The sequence below is a fragment of the Phocoena sinus genome, chromosome 11 (assembly GCF_008692025.1).
Source record: "Phocoena sinus isolate mPhoSin1 chromosome 11, mPhoSin1.pri, whole genome shotgun sequence".
In the NCBI taxonomy this organism is placed as follows: Eukaryota; Metazoa; Chordata; class Mammalia; order Artiodactyla; family Phocoenidae; genus Phocoena; species Phocoena sinus.
In genome coordinates this window covers 33,557,223-33,581,848 of record NC_045773.1, presented here as the reverse complement: position 1 = coordinate 33,581,848, position 24,626 = coordinate 33,557,223, and the positions used below count along the sequence as shown (strand labels likewise).

The following is a 24,626-nucleotide window of genomic DNA, read 5'->3' as shown; positions in this document are numbered from 1 at the left end:
ACAATGAGAAAATTCATCTGGCGTGTCTCGGCTTGCACTCTCCCGTGCAGTAACCGCCTTATCTGACATCAGATTTCACAGAGTCCCAAGCCTGTTGTACAAGGACAGACAAAGATTACTCTTTGGTTCCGAACACTTCCTCATTCTCCCTCTCTCATCTCCACATTCTGTTGACAATTGTACTGAACGACCTCTGAGGCTGAATCGAGTTTCTGATCGCCTGGTGGACATGCTGCCAGTGGGGCAAGCCGTCCCTCTGTCAGAAGAAAACAGGTGTTCTTTCATTTCCCAGGGTCACCTGCCTTCGGAAAGAGGAGCGCAGAAGATTTCCCCTGACGTGGTTTCCTCGTGCTCCCAAGCTAGTGTCACGGTGCCAGGAGATACAAGTATAAAAAATAAACAAAACCATAAAAGTAACCAATAAGAGCAGCAAAAAGCCCTACAAGCAGAACCTAATCACAACCCAATGCCACGCAAGGGACAATGGGGAGACAGACTCCCTTTTTAATCATGGAGGGGTTTTTGGTTTTGTTTTCTGTAGAGGGATTTGTACAGAAACTCCTCTCAAGTAATGCAGTTACATCAGAGATCAAGGTGTGTTGAAAGAAGAATGGATGCTGGGGAATAAGCAAGGCGGTTAATTCCACCACATGCTGACCCAGGGCAGCCACAGGCATCCGGGCTACCTGGGCTGACACCTGAGTGCAGAACAATGAAGCCTCATTCCGCTGCCAAGAACCAACGCACTGGGCAGTATAACTATGCCCCTGCTCCCCAGAGGGCCGTAGTATGCCCACCCCAGCCTGCAGAGGCTCTTCCCACTGCCTGATGAAGGGCAGAAATCAAAATGATAAACCGATTTCAATTTGTCAATGTGGAAAATCAATCCCGCGGCACCGAGTAAATAACAACCACCATATAGCCTTTGCTACTTTAAAGGCTTAAAGCAACACTTAAGAGTGGTGGAACCAGTATTTGAACTGGGTCTGTGTGACTCCAGAGCCTGGGTGCTACCAACCACTTAGCACCAAAGACTATGCAAAGTCGGATTTGTCTCTGCCAGTTATATATTTACACGACCATATCTGATAGGGAAAATGTGCTTTAAAATGGTACTTTCTCTGAATGAGGACTTTAAGAACTTTTTTCCTGATTCCTCATTAAACTTTCTGTTTTTTGCAACGAACACAAAAGTAGTAAACGGCGAAAATAAAGCAGTGGCTGTGAGGAGCTCAGGGTTTTCCAGAGAAAGTGATCTTTGTAGTTTTTGTTTCAGAGCCTCATCCTACGTTTTCCTCTGAAGGATGAAGGTGCAATGTGCGCCAGGGGGGTCTTCAGCCACATATGGATATTTGTCTTTTTATTCTGAGTTTAACAGGTTTCATGGAGCAATGGTCTTTTCTCTAAAAGATGACAACAAACTCTTCCACATCCCTCTGGGAGCTCTGTTTCCACCACTCCGCACATATACACAGTGACTGAGGCACTAAGGACCTGTGACCACTGACACAGACATAACAGGAGGGGCCAGACTTATTAGGACACACAGTGGGGTAGCAAATGAGCCAGGCTGATCCTCAGCCTGTGAAAAGCTCCCTGAAGCTGAAAGAAACAGCAGGCCTCCTCCTTATGCAGATTCAGCATCTCAGTGATTTTGTTACCATGGGAACAGGTCTGTGAGAGGGAAAGCAAGTGTGGCCTAGTGTTTGTGAGGGCAGGATCTGCATGGGAGAGATGGGGGCAGTTTAGACAAGGGCCCGGCAGGAGAGAAGTTTCCGTTACTCTATGATGTTATTCTTAGCATTTGCATTATATTTTCTGGAAAACAAAGCTAGAGGGAATGCATTACCATCCCAATGTCTCTGACAGACATGTTCATGGGGAAGGGACCTTGTGGCCACCCAGGCAAAATGGATCCGTAGCATCTGTTTCATGAGATCATCTGATAGCCTAGTGGGCCAGCACGCTTCCTTCAGAGATCATGTTCCTCTGGGGAAGGCATATATGGGGAAGGCCTGCGGATGGAGTTAAGATCCATCTGGGCGTGGTCAATGGCTTCTCGTCACTTGATGACTCAATGGCAGAAAGGAATATTTCAATCATTCTGGTTGAAACACCCAGTGGTGACCATAAGTATACACTCTTGTTTTGGATGTTGTCTGGTTTTCCATTTTGTTGGGGATGTGGAAATGATTGGAAGGAGATGGGACTGGGGTTCCTCTCCCTGAATCACCAAGAAAATTCTGGTCCAGCTTATTAACACTGCCCACCAACTGGATGGCTGCCCAAAGCGGTGTCTACTCTCGGTCTACAAGTCTAGGAATGAGACCTATGGGTGATCTTCTGGAAGAGAGGGCGTGTAACATTTTGATGTCCCAAGCTTAAGACAATTTACGGGCAGGATTGTCACAAATGGTGATGTACGTCCCTCTGGCACCCGCTAATGCGCAGACAGTGCTAAATGCCATCGGCTCCTCTCTCCGTGTTCTCACCCATGGCTGGATTTTCCAGTGTCCACTCAGCTTATTATTTTTCTTTTAGTGTTCAGTTTCCATACCCCTCCTACCCATTGATATCTGTGTCTCAGATTAATTTTCACCAGATGTGAGTATCTGAACTTCTCCAAGATTTGTTACTTTGCCTTCATGATCCTAACCTTCTTTGGGCCATTTGTGTGATTTCTCTGACCTCCATAGTGTTTCCAACACAACCCAAATTAGTGTCATCTGCGACCTTCCTCCACATGCTCTTTTCTCTCCTTTACAGATCATTAATAAAAAGGTTAAACAAGACCAGACCAGCACCACACTCTACAGCAAATGACAAAGGGGTGGGAGAGGCTGAAGAGCTCCCTGTGAGCCGGCCCTGGCACAGGAAGGATGTAATGTAATGCAGCAACACTCCGCTAGACGCCTCCCACCTCTGGCCCACAGTCATTTATCACCACTGTTTGTTTATGATTTCTCAGCCAGATTTCAGGTCCTTAGAGTGTGGTCATATCCAAGCCAACATACATTGCTTTGCCAGGTAACCCTTACAAGCTCCAGAGGAACCCGTAAGAACTTATTTGCTGCACTCGATTCTGCTTAAAAGCTTCTCCCCCTGCCCCCAACCAAGTCCATCATACTTGAGAGCAGAAAATGGTGGGCTGCGACATCATCACCCTTTTCTCTCTTTCAGTTCATCAGCTCACAACTGTTCATCAAATATTTGTTGGCTTTTCATATTATTCACTCGATTTTTCTCTGAGCTGAAAGAGACACTCTGCTAGACATGGACTAATCCAGAGTCTCCAGCAATCAAACCTTCCTTTGCTAGACCTAGGTGTCATTATAATCAAAAGTAACTAAACAGGGTGTGTTTTTAGGGTAATGATGCTTTAAGACCTGCTAGAAAATGTGTAGCTGGCTCGTATAGCTTTGGTCATAAAAACAGATTTCGCCTTTTGATTTTCCTTTCTTTTGTCTTTTCTCTTATCCCCCGAAGTCACCCATCCCAGAGCATCAACTACTTTCTTCGGCTGGCATATAGAGTCCACTCTTCTGAGCACAGTTGCAGTAATAACAGTGATATTCTCATGAGGACTGGCCTCACCATGCACCAGACATGGCTAGGCATCTCATTCACCCCATCTCGTCTAATCCTCACCACAGCCCTGGAAGGTGTGTATAACCTTCTCCAAATGGGGAAATGGAAGCGCGGAGAGGGAACAACACTTGCCCAAGGCCACCCAGCCAAATAGTCTCTGGATTCAGCCCAGTCCAAACCCAGACTGGTTTGAATCCAGAGACCACACTATGAGCCACACTGCCACACTGTCACCCAGTTTCCCGTAGATTAGCGGTTCTTCGTCTTTTCTGAGTCACTGGCCCCTATGAGTATCTGTTGAGGATCACAGATACTCTCTCTCCTTGGGGGATGCACACATACCCACATCAAAGTCTGTTAACCATGTCCGGGGGTTTGCAGACCCTTGGGGGTTCATGAACACCAGCTTAAGAATCTGTGTACTACTCTTAATTCCTCCAGGGTAGGAACTGTACTTTCTTCACTGCCTCAACTCCAGTACTGAGATAAAGAAACATCTTTTGAATGAGTTATTGATTGAAAGAACTTGGGGTAGGACATTCAAGCTGTAGCTCTGAAGAACAGCTTTACAAGCCTGAATAGAAGATATAAAAATATAGATATCTTCCAGAGGAGCAGAGAAGCCACAAAAAAAAGGTAAAGGGGGAAGAAATAAAGCAAAAACATTTTATTCCGCCCAGGAATTAATTGTGCAATTGGAAGTAGACAGAGTCCTTGTCAATGGTGGTTCTGAAACATCTAGCAGCTACTTCTAGTTATTCTCACCCTAACTCCTGAAAACTGGTTACCGAAAGCTTCTTCTGCAGGAAATAACATACTCGGAATTTTAAGATAGGAGCCAAAATCTCACAAGGTTTGCCTTAACTGACAGAATTCTTGATGACTGAGGATCTTAGGAAAAACTGCAAGAACCAATGGCATCTTCCTCCTTTTCATCCTTCTACAACTCATCTCTAAGTCCTTTCCATCCTTCTACAACTTTGGGTGCTCGGTTTTTCTGGAGACCGCTGTGCCCACATGTCTCCCTATTCTATGACTGCTGATTTTTCTTCGCAGTCTTCGCAGTCATCGATATTCAATTCTCTCCTTTGCTTTGAGAGTCAGAGGAGACACACACTCTGGAAGTTGGACTCCAGCTATGCTTTAAACTTGACAGCCCACACGTCACTGAAATGAGAGGCCAAAGATTCCCCTGATGATATACAGGCAAACGGAAAACAGGGGATCAAAAGTCTGCCTTTCCTTGGCCAGTCTGACTGGACACCTGGGGAACACAGAACAGAACAGGACTCCTACTCAGCCTTCAGCCTCCAATAATGGCGTGTCTCAGCATTGACACCCAAGGTAGAAATCTGGAGGTTCTTGATTCAATCCTCTCTCTTAACTCTTCATCAAAGTCCTGCTGACTTCACTTCCTAGTCTCATCTCCAACTTATCCACTTGTCTGCATCTCCCACACTGCTCCCCTGGGTCAGCACCATTAATTCTTCCACAAATGATGGAAGAGCCCCTACTTCCGCTCTTCCTGCCAAGACAATTCAACCTCCACACAGCAGCCTGGGTTGTTCTACAACATAAATCGAATCATGTCATGCCCCTGCTTAAGATCCTCTAATTTTCTTTTCATTTTTTTTCACTTTTCTTAGGCTAAAACCCAAACTCCCTACCTTGGCCTAAAAGGCCCTACATGATCTGGCCCCTTCCCACTTCTTCATCTTCATCTTACTGTCTTATTTGCTACCCAGAGTTATGGTTTTAAGCTCCTTCAGCCCATAAAGCTCTTTCCCACCTTCAGCCCTTTGCTAAAGTAGGTTCCTCTTGTTAATCTCAGTATCTTCCCAGTTTCCATCAAAGCAATGATCAAAATGTATAAGGTTTCCATTCATATATTTATATTCTTATCGTCTGTTTCCCTAAACCAGACTGTAAGACCAACAGGGTTAGCAACCGTGTCTATCTTACGCATCACTATTTTCTCAGCACCTAACCAAGAATTTAACTTTTTAATGAAAGAACAGATGAATAAGTGAAAAACGACTGAATGAATGGATACATGAATGAATGAAGGATAATTCTTAGGAGCCAATGGCACAAGGAGGAGATGTATCAGATCCTCAGTCATAGGAGATGTGGGTTGAATCAAAATCACTAGTTGGTATCTGGTACAGTTGATGTAAAAGAAAGCCTCCACTTTGCAGAGAAATCAAGACTTCAGTTGCGGAGGCTGAGCACAGGCCTTGTGCCCAGACCACCTCTGCTAAGAGAAGGCGCAAAACGTAGAAACTTCCCAGCCACCATAAAATATCTCCTTCCTCATTCTTCCTGAGAGGAGGCATGCCAGGGAGTTCCACGGGCCTTAGAGCACTGTTTCTGTGTGTGGAAAAACCCCTTCCTCAAGTCTACGTGCTCTGTGATTCATACACGCACTTACTGTCCACGTGCTGGTGGCACAGAACGACAATTCTTCATTTTGACGGGATGCATCTACTAGCATTATGGCCCTGTGCCAAAACTTGTTAATGCCCACATCTGTACTTTTACGAATCAGGTCCTAAACATTTGCATATGTTTTCAATGTAGAAAGACTTATTCCTTTCTAGTGGTTTAAGAAACAAAAATGATCTTGTGTTCTATGTCTGCTCAGTTAGGAGAGTTCACAATAAAAACTCAAGCATTCAAATGTCAAGGCAGATGTGGCACTAGATCTCGCAAGGTCCCTCACTATCCCACCTCGCCGAATATTCACAAACCAAAGTGCCTCTTGGGGCTCCAAGGAAAGCACCTTCGTTCAGTGGACATGCAGAGTTATTTGCTGACACAAATGATTGCCACATCAAGTGGATTTTCCCAAAGGAAAGTAACGGAGAATGAAGCAGCTGCTTTTCCTGTATTTTCAAAGCAAGACAGAAAATGCAGAAGGGCTCCAAGGGCGCATTTTCACAATCAGACTGGGGGGTGGGGTAGGCAAGGGGACAGTGGTTGAATACACACTTCACTGATGCCCGTGAGGGCAACAAATTGCTGGAAATGTGATCCCATGGGGTCTCTGCAAGAAAACCTGAAAAATAAGGTAGGCCAAAGGTAAATTCCAGCCATAACAAAATAGGAGTGGGGATGAGCCAACAGGGAGGGGGACTGGAGAGGAGTTGGAGGCGGAGTGTAGGAATATACGGTGGATCTAAGCAGCGCAGACTACATAATTTGTGGGGCACAGTGCAAAATGAGCTGCGGTGTGCCTCGTTCAAAAATTATTCACAGTTTTCAGACAGTGACAGTAGAGCATTAAACCAAGCTCAGGGTTCTGTGGACTACACAGGTCACATGCTGATAATGCTGGGCTGGGGTGTGAGGTTTATGGGGGGAACGACTAGCTCTAGGGGCTGTCAAAACTCTTTAGAAAAGCAAACTTCTCCCAGTCCACTTTGCTCTCAGAAAACACCACCCTTGAATGATCACAGCGAGACAAATAAATCATGCCTGGGGTAGTATCTGGAAGTGCCAAAAAAGGGAGGAGCTTTCAGGGTTGTTATGTTAATTCCAATTTGTTGTAATTTTTGGAGCAATTTTTCCTAAATCATGATTCATTTCAGCACCAAAACACCAGATTCAAGTCAGGGCCTTCTGTTGCTATTATAAGCATATTACTGATGCCTAGTAAAATAACTTCTTGTAATGTTTCTTTTATAAGGGCCGTAAATCAAAATATTCAAAACAGTTAATTTTTAATGTGCCACTATTATCCATCTTTAGTTATAAATTTAATGTCTCCTTGGGCCCCAAAGATTGTAATGCGACTCAAAACATGCAACGGCTGTTCAGCAATAGAAGCTCCCCCAGTATCTCATTATTTAAATCCTTAAGATATGGTTTTAAAAGCCTGAGGATATCTGAGCAAACTTGTTTAAAGGAGTCATAAAGAAAGATAAGTAGTTTTCCTCAGAAGCCTATAAAATTTATTGCAGCATATAAAGCAGGATTATATATTGACTAATTTTCAGAAGACATTTGTTTTCTGGAGTACATGGTGCTTGGGGAAATTTCATGAAAGAATAAGGAGGATGGGGATTTAACACCATTGCCTCCATTTGCCTTGAGCAAAGCAAGGCTGCCTATGGTCCTTGGCACCAGTTCCCCCCTGAAGACGACAAGGTTCCTATCTGAGGGGATGGCAGGGCGGGTGTCAAGAATCTTGTGAAAGAGCAATAAAAATTTTTATTATTCAGGAGGAGACACAAATGCAGCCCAGGGTCCTAACACTTCTGATAGCAGAAGCAGCTCCACAAAAGAGCCCCAAGGAGGACTTACACTTCTCTAGGCAACCCCCAAACTCGTAGAACCTTCCTTTGCCTACCTATTCCACGCACATTGTGGGCAGGTTTCACGTGGTCACTCTTTTACGTTATAAAATCTTTACTTCTCACTTAAAGTTGCTTTAGGTCAATTTATTAGCTTTTCTGTATGAGTAAATGCAATGTTTCTCTTGAAGTTTTTCCTAGATAGGGAGTCTCTCAGACAGAATCTTAGGAATTGCTCTGGTTTCCCTACCTCCCCATATTGATAAGCTTCCCTTTGGAACCACTTTGCTCCTGAAAGAGTTAATTCCCGTGTTGTTTTCCACTTTACCCAGGAGAGGGAGAAGAGAGGCGATAGTCTGATGTGACCAGGAAGCAGGTTCTACTGGCAGCAAATGGGTCCAGGAAGTGTTACTTTTTTACTATGTGGGAAGACGTTGTAAAGGAAAATCAAACTCCTGTGTGTTCCCTGAAGGACCAGAGAAAGCAGTCTGACTCACTGGTGGGACCTACAACAGGTTCAGCTGAGCAGTGAAACACATCAATGAAACTGTCACCCATAGGCAGAACACACCAGTTACTGTTTTAAAATTCGTGTGAAGCACCACTGTTAAGGAATGTGAAGGCAAGACTTGGAGAAGGGCACACCTGTTGAGTTACATCCCAAAGAACTGCCTCTCTAATCTCAGACCTGGGACATTTCACGTTTGTCCCAGAAAAAGAACGGCACATTGAGTACTTTTTGACTGTGGCACACAATCTACCACATTTCTTGTTCTGAACACAATGGCATATACAATGTCACCAACTTCAACAGCATATTCTACATCGCCATATGTATATTCAACTCCAGAGTGTTGCGACTTGGTGTTGTACAGCCTGCAGTATCCTGAAGAGATGTGATTCCCAGTAGCAAAAGTCCCTAGAGTTCAGTGTTCCATTTTATAACACATAGCAATGACACACACCACTATTCAATTATAATGCAGATAGCCCAGAAATAAAGAGTGGGTTCTTAATAGCTAAAAATCAGCCTTTAAAAGAGCAAAACTCTCTGAAAAGTTCAATGCATGAAACACAATGCAAAACTCCACAGAAGCTCAATTGTCAAAAAACAACAGATGTAATACCACTCATGAGACCTGCCAATATTAATATTTCTATCCTGATTCACTTAAAGAGCTACAGTTACCCATTCACCATTACTATGCCTTGATCCTTGTGTTTTCTTCAGAACTGCCATAGAAGAGAGTACAATCCATTAAATGGGCTTCTTAGAGATGATAGTTTCAGCTCCATGAAGATAAACAGTTTTATTTCCCTTATTCCTTGAGAAACATGTGGTACAACCAGAAGGACATGAGAGTCACACCACACTGGCATATCTGGTAAAAGCAAGCAGTTGGCTGAAAACCACGACTGGAGAATCGTGACAATTTCTGAGTCCACAATCATGCCTTAAAAAGTGTGGATAAATCCTGACGAGGGCACAGTTTACATTTTAAATAACATAGAAGCATTCGACTCGTGCTCAACCCAGCCCCAACAAGGCAGCACAACCACGTGGTTGCAGGGAGGGGGCGCAGGAAGAAGGGGGCTCTTGGGGGTGGTCACAAAACACAGAAGCAAACATAGGGCACACGCACGGACATCAGCCAACACAACTGAGCACACACACCATACCACACTAGAATGCAATTTTTAAAAGAAAAATGATATAAAAGATGGTTTCTCACCCCTCAAAACAAAACTGGAACTTTGGTTTACAGGCCCGGCTATGCCCATATGCCCTCCTCGTCATCCTGCGGCCGGCCCAGGGTAAGGAGGTGCACGGAGAGGAGGGGAACACCGGAATGAAAGAAGAGAAGGTTAGTTACACTGTGATGCACTACAAAGGCACACTGATCTTCACTTTGTTTTTTAATCTTAAAGAGCAAGGGAAAAAAAAATCCACAGTAACTTAAGTGCCACATCACTGACTTGTCAAATACATAACTGAGTTTTGTATCTATGGCAACCCCTACACAAAAACATTCCACCCAACTAGCTCTGAGTCTGTGTCAAGATTGGATTAGAAGATTAAAATTAGTCTACATTAGCAGATGATTATTTTTTTGGAAAGCATGCAATCTGAATTGCATATGCCTAAGGAGTAGATTAAACCTTTTAAGTAAGCAGAGAAGTAATTATAGTAACCAAATACCCTTAATTTCTCTTAAGCTTCAAGTATCAATAAAGGCTGAAGAAGAATTAAAAAAAAAAAAAACAACTCCATCGACTTGGGTGGAACAAACTCTTGTAGCATGCGATAATTCACATTGGTTATTTCACAAAGGCTCAAACATGCTGTGATCTTCTTGATTTGCCAGGTTCTATTTTGCTCTCAGCATAAAAGAGGATGTGCCCGCCATGGAATGATTATACATTTGCATGGAATGATTATACAATTGCAATCAAATAAGTTTCAAAGCAAAGAGAGTAAACTTTCAATTCAGTAAAATGCTTGTAGAAAGGAAGTTTTGTTTAACTTAAAATTGTGTCCAACTGTGGATAAATGGAAACTTATTTGGTCTGAATTCTTGTTGAAAACGTTTCCAGAATGGTTCAGGCCATTTTCCTCGCTTAGTGAAGAAGCCGATAGGTAGGGAAATTGAATCTTTGAAGACAGAAGTATATCGACCAACACAAGGTCCTGTTTTGAACAAGAATCCTCATCGTTTACTGCAAGGATAGAAACAAAGTGTAGAAACAAACCACTCAGCAGTGGTTCATATCCTGGTCTCACACATAATTTGGGAGCTGTGTCTTTTAACAAATCCCTGATGAAACCAGGTTTTCCCATGATTTGCTTTTTGTTTTGAAAACCTGGAACAGGAAAAACAATAACTTGGAACATTTTCACATCATATGTATCCTTATTGCTTAAGTTGTTGTAATGTTAGGTTGAATAATATGAAAATGTCTATATTTGACCATTTTTGATCTAGAAAACAGCAATTTCATACAGTTCAACCTAATATTGCCGACAGGTCAAGATAATTTTCATCTACTCAAGAATTTAAATCTGTGGTCTTTGAAATGAGTTTTCAGATAATTTCTTCCCTTTATATTTCTGTAAATTTTATTTTGTGCATTTTAAAATATTATTCTGATAAAAAGAGTTCACCAGACTGCCAGAAGGGTCTGTGGCCCACAAAAAATTAACAATGCCCCACTGATTTGCGTCAATCAAGTGATTTGCACAGAGTCTGAATTGGACAACTCAGTATGAATTTGTACTGACAGTTCGGATGGTAATATTCTGGCAAAAAATAAGGTACAATTGATCATCTTAGCTGGGTCTTCTCATGTAAAATTTACCTGTGTTTATTTATCACTACACAGTCTAGTCATTGCTCCTGGCAATAAACTTCCCTTTTCCCTACATAACTTGAGAAATACGGATTTTTACATTCATTAAACTTCCTCTCAGTTCCTGGAGAAAAGCAAAGTTGATGTCCTTTTTTATGCTAATTAAGAAGGAAAGTCTACAGCATGGGACCCTCAGGCATCCACAAATGGATTTCAAAGGGTCTAGCAACCCCTTGTAATTCAATGCAGAATGTTGTAGGTATGTGTGTAAGTATATTTCTCTGGATGGAGGTCCTAGCCTTCATTATAAGGTTCCTGACCCCCAAAGTCACAGCTACAGGAAAACTCCAGGCTCAGAGTCACAGAACAAAATAGAAGGTTTTCCCTAAAATGCAGCCCACAGCCCCTGCTGACTGCTTCTAAATGGCTGTAAAATCACTCTCCTTGCAGAGCAGCTTATTTCATTTTGTATTTAAAACCCAACAGCATGTATAGATTCAGTTTGTTTCAAATCCATTCATAGATGTTTTAAATTTTAAAAAAGAAGAAAGAAACAGGAAAGAAAGCCATTGCCACCAAAATCTACCACTATTTTCTTAACAGTGAAATGTGGTCTAATGCAAATCACTTTTAGCAAATTAAATATATTAAAAAGTAGTAATTAATTATGATTGAAGCAGACAGGAGTTGTAGCTCGAAAATATACACTGCCAATATCACTACTGTGCCTCATCCACCATAGGAATAAAAAGGAGCTCCCAGATGTCGAGGGTTATTAAAAGCCAGATGTTGAGATCGACATCTTATATGCTGGTGAATAAAATAAAGAAATATGACAGTCCAATATAAACTTTGCTAACATTTAACATGGCAGAAATGTGGATAAATTCCTTCAGTGAACTCAGAATATTATGCATTTCTTTCAAGGTTTTAGTTTCTAAAGTTTAAAGTTTTTAAAAGAAAATAGAAAGGGAAGTGGTGGCCATTTCTGGTCTCTCTAATCTTCAAAGCTTAAACATGAATTGACCCTAATCACCAAGTGATCTGGGTCAGAGTGAGTGTCCGCTTGGGGAATAAAAACAAAAATGCAGGAGCTAATCAGAGACGGAGCTCCAAGCATTTCCAAACGTTCGCAGCTGTTTGACTCCTGCACTGCCTGCATCTTTGTATGCAAATGTTAATTTGCTCAGGAACCTTACTGCACAGAAATGTAAATCTGGGGACCAAAAAATAAGAAACAGATAAATGTCACTTGATCCCTAAATTTATGCCAAGTTATTTAGAAATTCTTGGAGTTTTAAAATGTATCTATCAGGCCTGGGAGAGTCTGTTTCCTTCCCTTGTTTTTCTGTTTTCAAATCGACTTTGCAGTCGGGTTTCTGGATGTTGCCTGGTGTTTGCTCCCTTGTGTGTTCTCTGGGAGTGATTGCTATGCCAGGAGTTGCCAAAATGTCTGGCTGGGAAGAAAGCCTCTCTAGTCCATCCGTCATCCGCCTGCTTTTGTCCACAGCATCTGGGGATAGAACATCCAAGGTGGGCTGAAGCCCAGAGCATAGTGACCACAAAACACAGCAGGTATTGATGAGGGGAGAGGCTTAACTATCAAACAAACTCAGGATGTATCTATGGCTCCAGAGATGATATGAAGCCATGATGGAAATCCTGCAGTCCCAGATGCTATGCTCTAATAGGGTTCTCTAAATACTGAGATAAAACAAAATCCCTCACCGGATGGGCTGCTCACGGGGCTATGTTGATGACAAGATCTAAGGGCAAAGTGACTGAGTCATCACTGACAAGACAGGAGACTTGCCATTATGGGGGACATTTATTAGCCCCAGCAAAGAAGGTCTGGGAAGGAACTCCATAATATGACATGATAAACGGCCCAGTGTAAACCTTTAATTGGTCTTTATTTTGAAGTATTAGATATAGCCAGCAGGCAAGCCCTGGCCCATCACAGGATTTTTTTTTTTTAAACATCTGCAATTTTCTTTGAGTTGATAGCTGGCTTTTTTCCTGAAATTGAAGGACTAGGTTCCTAATGGGGACCTTACTGTCACACTTGTCCTAGATGGAAATGAGAATGAAATTATGGAAGCGTCACTTTCAAATCCGCCTACTGCCTCTGTAAGAATTCAGCCAGCTGTCTCTGCAGGAAGTGCAACCTGGCCTCCTTGTGGAAAACGCAGGGAGACTGTCCTGGTTACTTACAGGGTGTGGCGTGGACAGTCACCAGACCCACCCCTACTCCTACTACAGTTCATGGCTTCTCTGACACTTTCTGCAAACTTCAAGCCCCAGGACTCTGCAAACTTTGGCCACGCGAGCCACAAAGGCAGGACCATAGAGCAGGATTTATGATGTGCTCTGTGCCCGGGTTCGAGCAAAGCAGCTCCTCTTGGCATTTCCAAACTGCAGGCTTGGCCAGAATTGGCAAAAGAAAGCATGTGTAAAGGAAAGCAGTGGGCGCGAACCTGGCAACAAGGGTATTGAGCCTCAAGCCTCGAGCCTTGTCAGGGCACTAATGTGCTTTCTCCCAGGGTCAAGTCCAAACCTTCCCTCTGGAAACCTCCCATTTGTGTCTTCCACGTCTCCTGCCTCCTAGAATGCTTAGCCCATAAATGGATGTCTCTGTTCAGGTGATAAGGTCAGGAATGGCTGTAAACTCTTACATGATTTGTATTTGTTACAGCCTGTGTGACCCATTTGCAGACAAGTTCTCCCAAAGAATAGAAAAGTCCTATCTAGATTCAGATAGCTGCTTTGTGCTCTGTTTAAATATAAATGTTAATTTATTTCTGACCTGGGCTAGAAATCAGCCAGTGGGTATTAGCACCAGCTCCAGGTTAGAGAGAGTGTGATGGCTTTCCACGTTTCTTCACTAAGTCTCACCAACACACAGTTATGGGGAGGCTCCTTGTGCAGACAAGGAAAGGCAGGCTCAGGGAGAAAGATGAGGTAGCTTGCTAAAGGACACCTGGCCAGGAGCTGTGGAGCCGGGATCAAATTTCAGCCTGTCTGACCACAAAGGTACACTGTCCTGACATGTGAACTTTGAAGCCACAGAAAGAAGCCTCATTTTGGCCCCAGAAAACATCTGATGGTTCTGCTTAGCTCAGCTCTGAAGTCCTTAGGACTCTGCACTGCCCTTTTGCAAGCTGTTGAAGGTCCTGGCTGGAGCTGGATGGTACAACTTAGGTGGCGTCTCTCTGGCTCTTGGAAGAAAGAGAACCTCCCATGCACACAGCAGCTGTCCCTGACAGGGCATAGCAGCATCCCAGGAAATTTCAAGGTCCCTGAGGGAAAAGGCAGCACCTCCACTCCCTTCACACTGCCTCACAGCATATGTGGGAATTTAACATGTATTTTCAAATGAGTAAGTATGTAAGGATAGGTCCTTGCTTTTCTGAATGACTCCACTCCACTGAGAGAGAAGGCCGCCTGGATTCCAGAGTTCCTTAGGGCTGCCAAGATCGCGTTTACTTGTTTCTCCCCAGAATGGTTCCGTCCCCTTCTCATTGTACTAGCGGCACCCCTGATCTATTCTTCTAACCTGAGTTGGAGAAAGCTGAACGGCACTGGCTAAGGGGCAACATGATGGATGATATCCCATTTTAAAAGACATTTAAAAAATGATATCTTTTAAAAAGATATTTTAAAAGACACATGCGCTTGTTTCTCAAGGGAGAGGCAGAGGCTGCAAGCCGGTGCAGCCTGGTAGGTTTTCGGCAAGTCCACCTCACAGGGACCCCCTGAGGCAGGCAGCCACCTCAGTCTTCTTTGCCAAGCCATGGAGAATATTAGAGAAGCTTGTGGGGCATTCTCCTTCACTTCTAATGTGGCATCTTTCTCAATTTTTTGGACTATCATTACAGGGTGACTTGAAGAAACTAGTTTTCTATTTCCTTCAAGCACAAGTAATTCTAACAAACCAATCTCTAGTGCGTGGTGCCAGCTCTCCCAGCTGAAAGATACAAGATACCCAGCTGAAGATGGAAATGCTGGAAGGCTGTACTTTGGCCAACAATAGTTTTTTGGAGCCCAAAGTCAACATCTGCTAAAAGCTGACCCACTGCTAGATAGCCAAAAAAAAGGGGTGGGGTGGAGACAGGCTTTATTTTCACTCCCTCATCCATCAGTCATTAACGCTTGGCTTTGTTAAACAGTGAAAACTGTGTTTTTTAACAAGATTCTGGTTCTGCTGTTTCCTGGCTGGTGGGCAACCAACTCGCCTAGCCTCTTGACTTTTCACTTCCTCAGTTGCCTCAAAAAGAAGATGGGATCAGAAGACCCTGACACTTCATAGGGTTGCTGTGTGAATTAAACTGGAGAATGTAAATTAAACTACCTTGTAGACATTACAGACGTATACAAATATAACTGGGCACACCATCCCTGTTGGTAGCATTTGATAGTTTGTCACTATTATAACACATTATTTGATACTGCCCTAAGACCAAAGGCAAAAGGCTGTATGTAAAAAGGATGTGATAGTGTATTAAACTATCCTTAGTTATTTTAACATCTCTGGGCTGTTCAAAGCTAGGGTTTATTCAGTTCATTAATATATAGATGCTGAAACAATTTTTAAAATGCTACTGTTCCATAAATAAGGTAGTTTTCAGAATCTGTGTGTGTGCAGTATATGTTTAAAGAATGTTTCCAATTCCCTTTTCTGTGGTTCCTTATCTCCTGAGTGCTGCAAGTGCCTGGGGTATGGAAGACCAACACTATCCTTATTACATCAGTTCAAGAAAAAAGGAGAAGCATCGGTGTTTAGCAATAGAAAATGGATTTCCCTGCTTCCAGACCTTTCAAGGTTGGCCACCCCCTTTCAAAGGGGGAGCTGAAGAGCTGCCTCTTAGACTAATGTGACTGGATTAAAGCAGCAAGTTGAAAAGGAATCAATGCTTCCACGTTGCCGAGATGAGTTACGTCTACGAGCTGGGGAGGGTAGACTGTGTCTGAAAACCCCTGCTGACTCAAAAGACGCTGCAACAAATCTCTTAATGAAACCCTAATACTGCAAACAAGGTTTAAAACTAAGAGGAATCAGGGAAAAGGGAGAAAAACAACTCTACCCGAAATAGAGTAAGACTGAAACAGGCTCAAATCTCCTTTGAGGAAAAATCCTTTTCTAAGAGTAGGATCCTGATGCATTAAGCAGCCCTGCCTTTTTCCCAGACATGAAGACCCTACCTACCTGGCAGGGTTTATCAAATCGTGCCCTCATGTGCTTACATGTAAGGAATTAACATCACACCCAGATTAAAGAGCTTTGGCAATAACCTGCTCATCTGCAAAGCCAGCTGCCTAAGGGCTGTATCAGCCCCGCCCCCTTCCTCTCCTGTGGCTGTAATGGTTGGGTGAGCACGTAACTGCTAGTAGAGGAAGGAGCAGTTAAATACCTCCCTCAACAGTTCAGACACTTGTCCTCATTTCCTTCCTTACCTGTGGCCTCACAGACAGCCACGACAGGGTCATTCCAGAGCTTCTGCTCTTAAAAACAAGCAAACAAATAAACTGTCACCTTTATTTCCCAATGGTGAGAAATCACATATTCCTCTGGTTCGTGTTTTAGTAGCTTTGGGGATTTCTGTTAGTCTTTGAGGGAGAAAGAAAAAAAACGACATCTGAGCTATCTTTCTACTTCATGTACTTAAAAAAAAAAAATCTGTTGAGTTTTAAATACAGCATCTTCCAATCTACTTGTGATAAAAGGAGCATCAGAAAAGGGGCAAGTGAGCACAAGAAAAAAAAATTCGCAACTATGTGTGCTGAAGGATGTTAACTAAACTTATTCTGGTAATCATTTCACAATATAACCGTATATCAAATCATTATGTTGTATAACTAAAATGAATACAATGGTAAAGGTCAATTATATTTTGATTTTTGAAAATTAATTTATTGTTTACAAAAAGAAAAGAGGCAAGTGGCTCACAAGATTTAATTCAAACTGCATTCCAGGATATCTTTGACTCCAATTCTCAGAGGACTGGCCCAAGAGTGGGAACAGTTGAAATCTCTGAACCCTTATCCCATCCAATAAACATCAGCCCAACAAGAGGTTTCTTCATGGGTTTTTGAATTTGAAGGCTTCATCCCTACTCGAAGCCAAAACCCAAAGGCTTCTTCCAAGAGGTGGTCCATGAAATTAGATTTGCAATGCAAAAAACCTCTATCGTCTCTTGTTCAGTCAAGCTTCAGACATACTAGCTTGGATGGGAAACTGATATTAAAACCCTAAGACATGTAACTTTTCTTATTAGGTTACTGTCATGGGGAACAAAAATTTTTTTGTTTGTTCTGAAACTATAGTAAGTTCTGATATGTGGTAGTTAATTTTTCTTCTATGTAGGAAACATGAAAATGTATTTACATACACATACATATATGTATATACAATGTATATTCAAACACGCACTCAGGGGAAGTTAGGGAGAGAAATTTCTAGTTAAACATGATCTTGAGAAATTCTTCCATATGTGGAAAAGTCCTCAGTTCGTCTGACATATAGCTATACATACATATATACACACAGGACACTATGTATACATTTATCCCACATTCATTTAACCTCAAAACATAAAATAAATTCTTTTTTTTTCCTTCCCTAAGCAAAAGCTAGGAATAACAACTCCATATACAGAATCCATCTTCTGGGGGGCAATGGAGCAAGTTAAACCCCTCGTCTGTTTGTTAGAATTCAAAGGGCTGCACTTTGGCTAATCTGTTGGTGAAAGTGCAAGGAAAGCAGGGCATCAATCACAGAATCCCAACCAGCATTTCACAGAGAGGGCAAGTGGGGAATCCCAGGGCCTTGAGTTGGCTTTCTGAGAAGTAACAGGGCCCAGGGAGGAAATGCTGTGACTATTCCTTCTCTGGGGGGACAGTGAGACTCCACCAACTCCTGTTAACCAAACATAAAGTTCAAGGCCCTGGGAGGAAGAGGAAGAGGAAGAAGAGAAAAGCAGGGGGGTGGGTGCGGTTACAAGACAGATCTGGGGCCAAGAAACACATGGGGCTTGGAAATGTCACCTGCCTCCAGCCACACCTCCCTGAGGACCTGATGGCTGGAAGTTCCCCTCCTATGCGAATGCTCTGCAGGACACTGGCTAATTCAATCTGGGAGCTCAGGAGTATGCAGCATGGACAGAGGTGGGAAGGAGAGAGAGCAGGAACCTTGTCTTTATTTTCAGAACTAACTCTACCTTATGGCTTTTCTGCCTGAAAGAAGAGGGTAGAGGGGACACGTTCTGAGACCAGAAATCTCAAAACCAACCTAGCGAGCGTTGCAGCCTCTTTGAAGAGAGCATAGGTGCAGTCAGCATGGCAAGAATCACTGGGATAATTTCATTATATCTTAAAATACGATCTGTATATCTCTCTCATGACCACTAGTTTGAAAAGAAAGCCAAACCTAGGTCTGGGTTCTCTGGTGAACAAGTTATTTGATGGCTTATGGGAAAATAACATGTGTCTCAAGCAGAATTCTACAGGAGTTTTCAGCAGAAAATGAAAGTGGACATTCAGTGCTCTGAAATGTGTCCAGTGGTACAAACTCATGTTTCAGCTGAGAGCCAACACATGCTGGGACCACACAGTAAACAGGAGCAACAGAGAATGGACCAAAGATCACTATTTACATCTGCAGGCAGATTCTGGAAATTGCCGAGTGGAGTGGGTAATATTTAGGATTAGGGCAATCAAATTTCTAGGAATAGATTAGCAGAGGAGACACCCTAAAGCTGAGGATGCAAAATAGAAAACCCAGCTTCTGCCACAATAAGGTCACTATCTGAAAGTACTCCAATAGCCCTGGCTGATCTGATGGCAGCCCTGGGCCAAGTGAAGCATCCTCTACTCTGCTCTGGGGGCCTGACTTGTCCCAGGCCTTGTGTGTACAGAGGCCCATGAGTGAGTAAGCAACAGAATGTGGGTCCTGGCAATCCACTGCCAAGGGCCTGCTGTAACCTAGAGCAATTCCCCTCCTTCTCTGTGCCAGGCTCTCTACTCCTTGAGGATCTCACTCTTGTGACTCTAGGGAAGTGGGAGAGTTGTAAGAGGCCACATTTTCACTGGCACAGTGACAGCAGGAAGAGAGAAGAGTAAAAGGGCAAGGGGAAATGGGGGAGAAAGAAGTGAATGGTCACAAACAGAAGAATGGAAATAATGTCGATGAAGGCTGGGGCAAATGGGAGGAGAACTGATGGGATGACATTTTAATTCAAATTTGGAAAATAAATCAAAATAAGAGAAAATCTGCTACAGTTGGACAGGAAAGGGAAAACACACATTTGCATTCTAGAGGAAATCAATATTGTAGCCATGCAACCATATTTAATACATGTGGTTGCATAAATATATCCAGACTGACATCCAAGGAGGTTTGCCCCCAGGGTACAGCACTCAGAGACTCAGGCCCTTCTCTTGGGCCTGTTGATTTTCAGGTGTGTGACTCTGAAAAATTAACAGCCTCTCTAAGCTCCAGTGTCTTTATCTGTACAATGGGGATACTACCATCTGCCCTATTTCCCAAAGGTAGTACGAGAACAACTCATTCAACAGACATTTATCAAGTGCCTACTGTGGGCCAGACAAGTGTGACTGTGCTTTGCAATATGTAACCAAGAGTATGAATATGACATAAGATATGGCCCCAAATTTCCTTAATCAATTTATTAAGTCTTATGCCTCCATGCTCCTGGACTCCGCAGCCCTCCTTTGGAAGTAAGATTTCTATAAGTAAAATGTGAAATTTAAATTTCAATTGGGATCTGAAAGTCTTCAAGGTGGTCAAAATGCCTTGATCTTTCCAGCCCCTGTGAGTGAGAATTTCCATTCAAAGAAGGAGGGAGAGAGAGGAGAGGCAAGTTCTAGGCTTGGAAAGTGGCCATATATTCTGGGGTTTCCAGTCCAAAAAGAATGTTTACGTTTTGGCCAGTTAGGCCCCCACAAATTAGAATCAGAATGGCAGAATGCTTTACCAACGGAGGTGCATTTTGCACACAAAAAAAAGCAGTAAGATCCAGGTCCTTAAAGACCCAACATCCCACTCAAGACCCAAGGACAGAAGTGTGAGTCCTGCAAGCCAAAGGGCAGTCTGAACAAGCCTGGCATTTTGAGTTGGCTGAAGTGTGGTGTTCACCCTGACGCCATACTTTTTTCTTATCCATGGGGTTATTAGTCCATACCTGGGAGCCACTGGAAGGAGATTAATGAAATGTGCTATGAAAAGCATACGATGCCTAGAAAAATAAGTAAAAAATCTTGGCATCATGTAAGACAAGGAAAGACGCTACTTAAAGAAAATGACAGAAAGTGACAATGACAGGTACAGAGGGCATTTAGGAGAAGTTGCGTTTCCACTGAGCTTTTCTAAATCAGTCAGGCTCGGTAACTTCAATAAATAAAATCACTAATGTGTCTCCAGCATGTACTATTTAGTCTTGGTCTTAATTATTTTCTCAAAGCCTCACCAGTAGCTTGTTGTCATGGGAAATATTTGTTGTCTGCCTCTGTGGCTGCTTCTTGGTTGAAGGATTTCCTAAGGCATTACTGGTGTTTCTCTGAATGTTCGGCTTGAACATATTCAACGACTATGGCTGTCCTGGGGGTCACAGGCCACCCAAATATTAACTGTTCCTTTCTTGGGTAGGGGTCTAGGCTGTTGGACTGCCACACCCCACTGACCTCTCTTACACGTTCTCCCATATTCTCTTCCCCTTATGACGCTCATTTTCAATCTCTGAAGGGCCATGTATTTATGATGAGCCTTATTTTCCTGGTCCTCATTCTTGTAATGGCTCCCTTAATTCCAAGCTATTGATTTTTTTTGGTGGGATAACCTCATTCTCAGATGTTAGAGTCTGAAGAAAAGTTATCCTAAGAAACGAACACTCTCATTTTCTGCCTATGCAAAGCATAAGGAAAATCTGCCTTGAAACTTCACCTTCTGGTGAAAAACACTGACGGAAACTGGATCAGCCCTGTTTTAAACTGGGTAGTCTCTTTCTTCACCTGATACTCTGAGAACAGTATTTCTCAGAGCACAGATGTTACTAGAAAAGAAGAAAAAAGATTCCATGATCAAATAAATCTGGGAAATGCTGGGTTAAATAAAATTGGAGAGCTTTCTTTCTTATATGGCTTTATAGATCCTTTGATCTGTTAATTGTACCAAGACTCTCCAAGATCGTGTTATAATACACAGCACTTTCCCAAAATTCTTTGCCCACCAAATCTTTATTTCAAGACTTTCCTCATGGGACTAATGTTCCAAACGTTACTTTGGGAAATCCCAGTCTAGACTTATAACCCTTGGATTCAGTTTCTCCCGAGAAAGCAAAATCATAGTAAAGGAGAGAGGGATAGGGAAGAAATGGAAAAAGAATCTAACTCTGAAAGTACCTGCAATACTTAAATTGAATTTTCCTAAGGAAAAATGAGTTTCTCTGGAAAAGTAGAAAAGTGGCTGCTTTTTTATATTTTCTTCATTTCACATGTATCTGACCTCTAATAAAGCTCAAAAGGCAATGTCAACATTTTGTAGCCCCTCTTCTAGAAGATACAGATGGTCAGCCCTCATGGCCACAGAAGGTCAGGGCTGGAAGATTCATGGGAAGGGAATCAGGAATCCCTGGAAGAGACCTTTCCCCTTTAAGTCAGTTCAATTAACATCAAGAGCGTTTAATTTAAATCTCATCCAAATCAATCCATTATTCAGACTCTAATGTTGTCACACACTGATATAAAGCTGTCACTTTCTCCAAAGAAGTAGTTCCACTCCATACATATTAATATATATACTTACACAATTATGTGTAGCTTTTACAATCAACTGGGGAAGACTTCCCAGCCATTCAATAACTGTTACAGTCTGGGACTTACTTAGATTTATAACAATGCATATATTGATAGATGAGTTGGTGAATATAAATCTCAAAATCCCATACAGGGGAAGGCATCACTGTCCAAGACCTGGAATACCTAGTCAGAAAGGGCAACAAGCCCAGGGGATCTTGCCATCTCCATCATTGGAGTCAACCTATTCCTGCCAGGGCTCCTAACTTAAGCCTCCTTCTCTGATTGAAAAAGTGCACCAAGGGAACTTTACAGCCTAGCTGACTCCAGTTTAAAACCACAAAGCTACCCTTCCGATTAAGGGTATTGCACTTTCACAGTGAACCCCACTGCAGTTCCTAAGTCATGGGCCCCCTAATTAAGTTAAAACTACCTGTTATCTGTCTCGTTCTGATTGACAAGATCCTGAACAGAACTGAATGAGACATCAGACTTTTGCCCTAAACCAGACAGCAAACCCCTTGCATGCAGGGGTGTTACCCATCATCCTCTTCCCCAAGCCCAGCAAAGTGGCCGGCGTGGAACATGTGCTCCAAGTATCGGCTGAATGAGCAAAGACCCAGCAGCAGGACTCTAGTCAGTGGAGGACCCCCTCCTCTCAGGGCCTGGATTTTTCATCTGTAGAAAGGATGAGGCTCTCTGCCTCTATGTTCATGGTTTGCTTAGAGTAGTTACTGAGATGGAGAATGTGAAGGTGGAGCGTCATCACCACCTTCCTAACAGTGCCAATGAGAAACGTGTACCAGAGGTCCTGACCACGTATGTTAGTCAGACATTCCCTCAAGGAATGCCTAATTCTTCTGTGGAGGGCACCATCCCTGAGCAATTATTTCTGCCCCATGACAACCTCTAGTGTCTGTAGGACAAACTTAAAGAGGGTCAACCAGACAGGCAAGTACTCTAGTCTAATAATTAAAGATCTCTGGAAAGGTATCCGGAGACTAACTTTTGTAAAAAATATCACTCACAAGGACGGTAAATTTGAAACTGGTGCCGTGTTTCTAGCAGGACACATTAGTGTATGTGTCTCCGTGATGAAACAAGACGGTTATCTCAGCAGGTTCTTGTGCAAACCACTTCCCCAATTTGCCTCCAAACCTTCTTTCCGTCCCTATAGTGCTCTGTGTTCCTGTTTCTCTGGGGGAAATTCCAGGATGGCCTTCTAGCACCAATAAAGCCTTACACTTACACCTCACGGCAGAAGGTCAAGGAGCAAAGGGCAGGGATCAAGAGTGAGAATGAATTAGTTAGCAGGATGCCAGGTACACTGGGGCAGGTGAGTGTGGGGAGGTGGTGGTGGTTGTGAGGGATGAGAACTGAATAAATAAAACCAAATCAGACCCAAACCACAGACATATGAGATAATGACATAAAATTAATCTCTCTCTCCATTTTGCTGATCTCCAAACTGAGAACCATTTTTGAGAGCTAATGACATAAACCAGTGCCTTTCTGCACTTGGCTTCAGAAACTAAGATGTCCTATGTGGACATCTTCTCCAGGGTTGAGGTCTCTGAGGGCAAATGTTTCCCAGTACAAGGATAGGGCCAAGCTGGGGGCGGGGAGCCCTCCGATTGGAGCTACCTCACTGCACAGCTCCAGGGGGTATATTTTACGTTGTGTACTATATAAATGATGCCCCCTGGAGTTGTACTACTGGGAAAACACCTTGGAGACTTGGAATCTTAACTTCTCCTATGGGATGGAGTGACAGGAGGTAAAAAGGAAACAGAGCCACCTGAAAAAAAATTTTAGGAGTACAATAAGCACCCCTTCCTCCAACAAACAGGTAAACCCCTCCTCACACAGGTAACTCAAATAAACCCTTCCCTCACATATTTAGAAATACAGAACAAAGGCATTCACATTTACCCAGATGATTCCATTCCATTACCTATGACCCCATCCCTCTTAAAACTTATTGTATACGTTAAACTACTTTAAAAAAAGGTCATAGTACAATAAAGGAGGAATTACTGTCAATATTGATTATATTATCCTGCTAGTTTGCATTTAACTTCATAATTTCCACAAAGTTTACCTTCAAGAGTATTAATGCTAAACATAAATAGTTTTTGCATGTGGCGGGTGAGTGTGAATATCGTTGAAAACCACAGGAGGGCTGTGTTTTTGTCAATCCATCTCTTCACTTCTTTACTTAGTTAAGGGAGAAGATAGGGTCCAAATCAAATAAACTAGACCCCTTGACTTCACTGGCTAAAATGAAGCAAAACTGATTTCTTTTCATGTTGTTTTACCCCACTTTTAATTTGCATCACTAAGGAATTTTCTAGGACTGTTCTCACCAAGCTCAAGGCTTCTCTGATTGCCAAGCTCATGGAAACAAAGTGCTTTCTCTTAAAACCCTGAAAGAGACATTCCAAAGTAAGCCACCATTAGATACTGAGCCAGCAACAGACTACATATCTATGAAAGAAGAAAGGAGAGGAGGAAAGAAAATGCATAACATAAACAAGAACAGACAAAACCTTAAAGAGGAAGGAGAAAGGAAAACATTTAGATTCC

The 24,626-nt window shown here is 42.7% G+C and overlaps 1 protein-coding gene across 1 annotated transcript in view; it reads right to left on the bottom strand.

Moving 5' to 3' along the window:
• The window catches only part of ERC2 (ELKS/RAB6-interacting/CAST family member 2), a 1,048,627-nt gene that overhangs the window by 175,549 nt on the left and 848,452 nt on the right, over window positions 1-24,626 (bottom strand). The window lies entirely within an intron of this gene.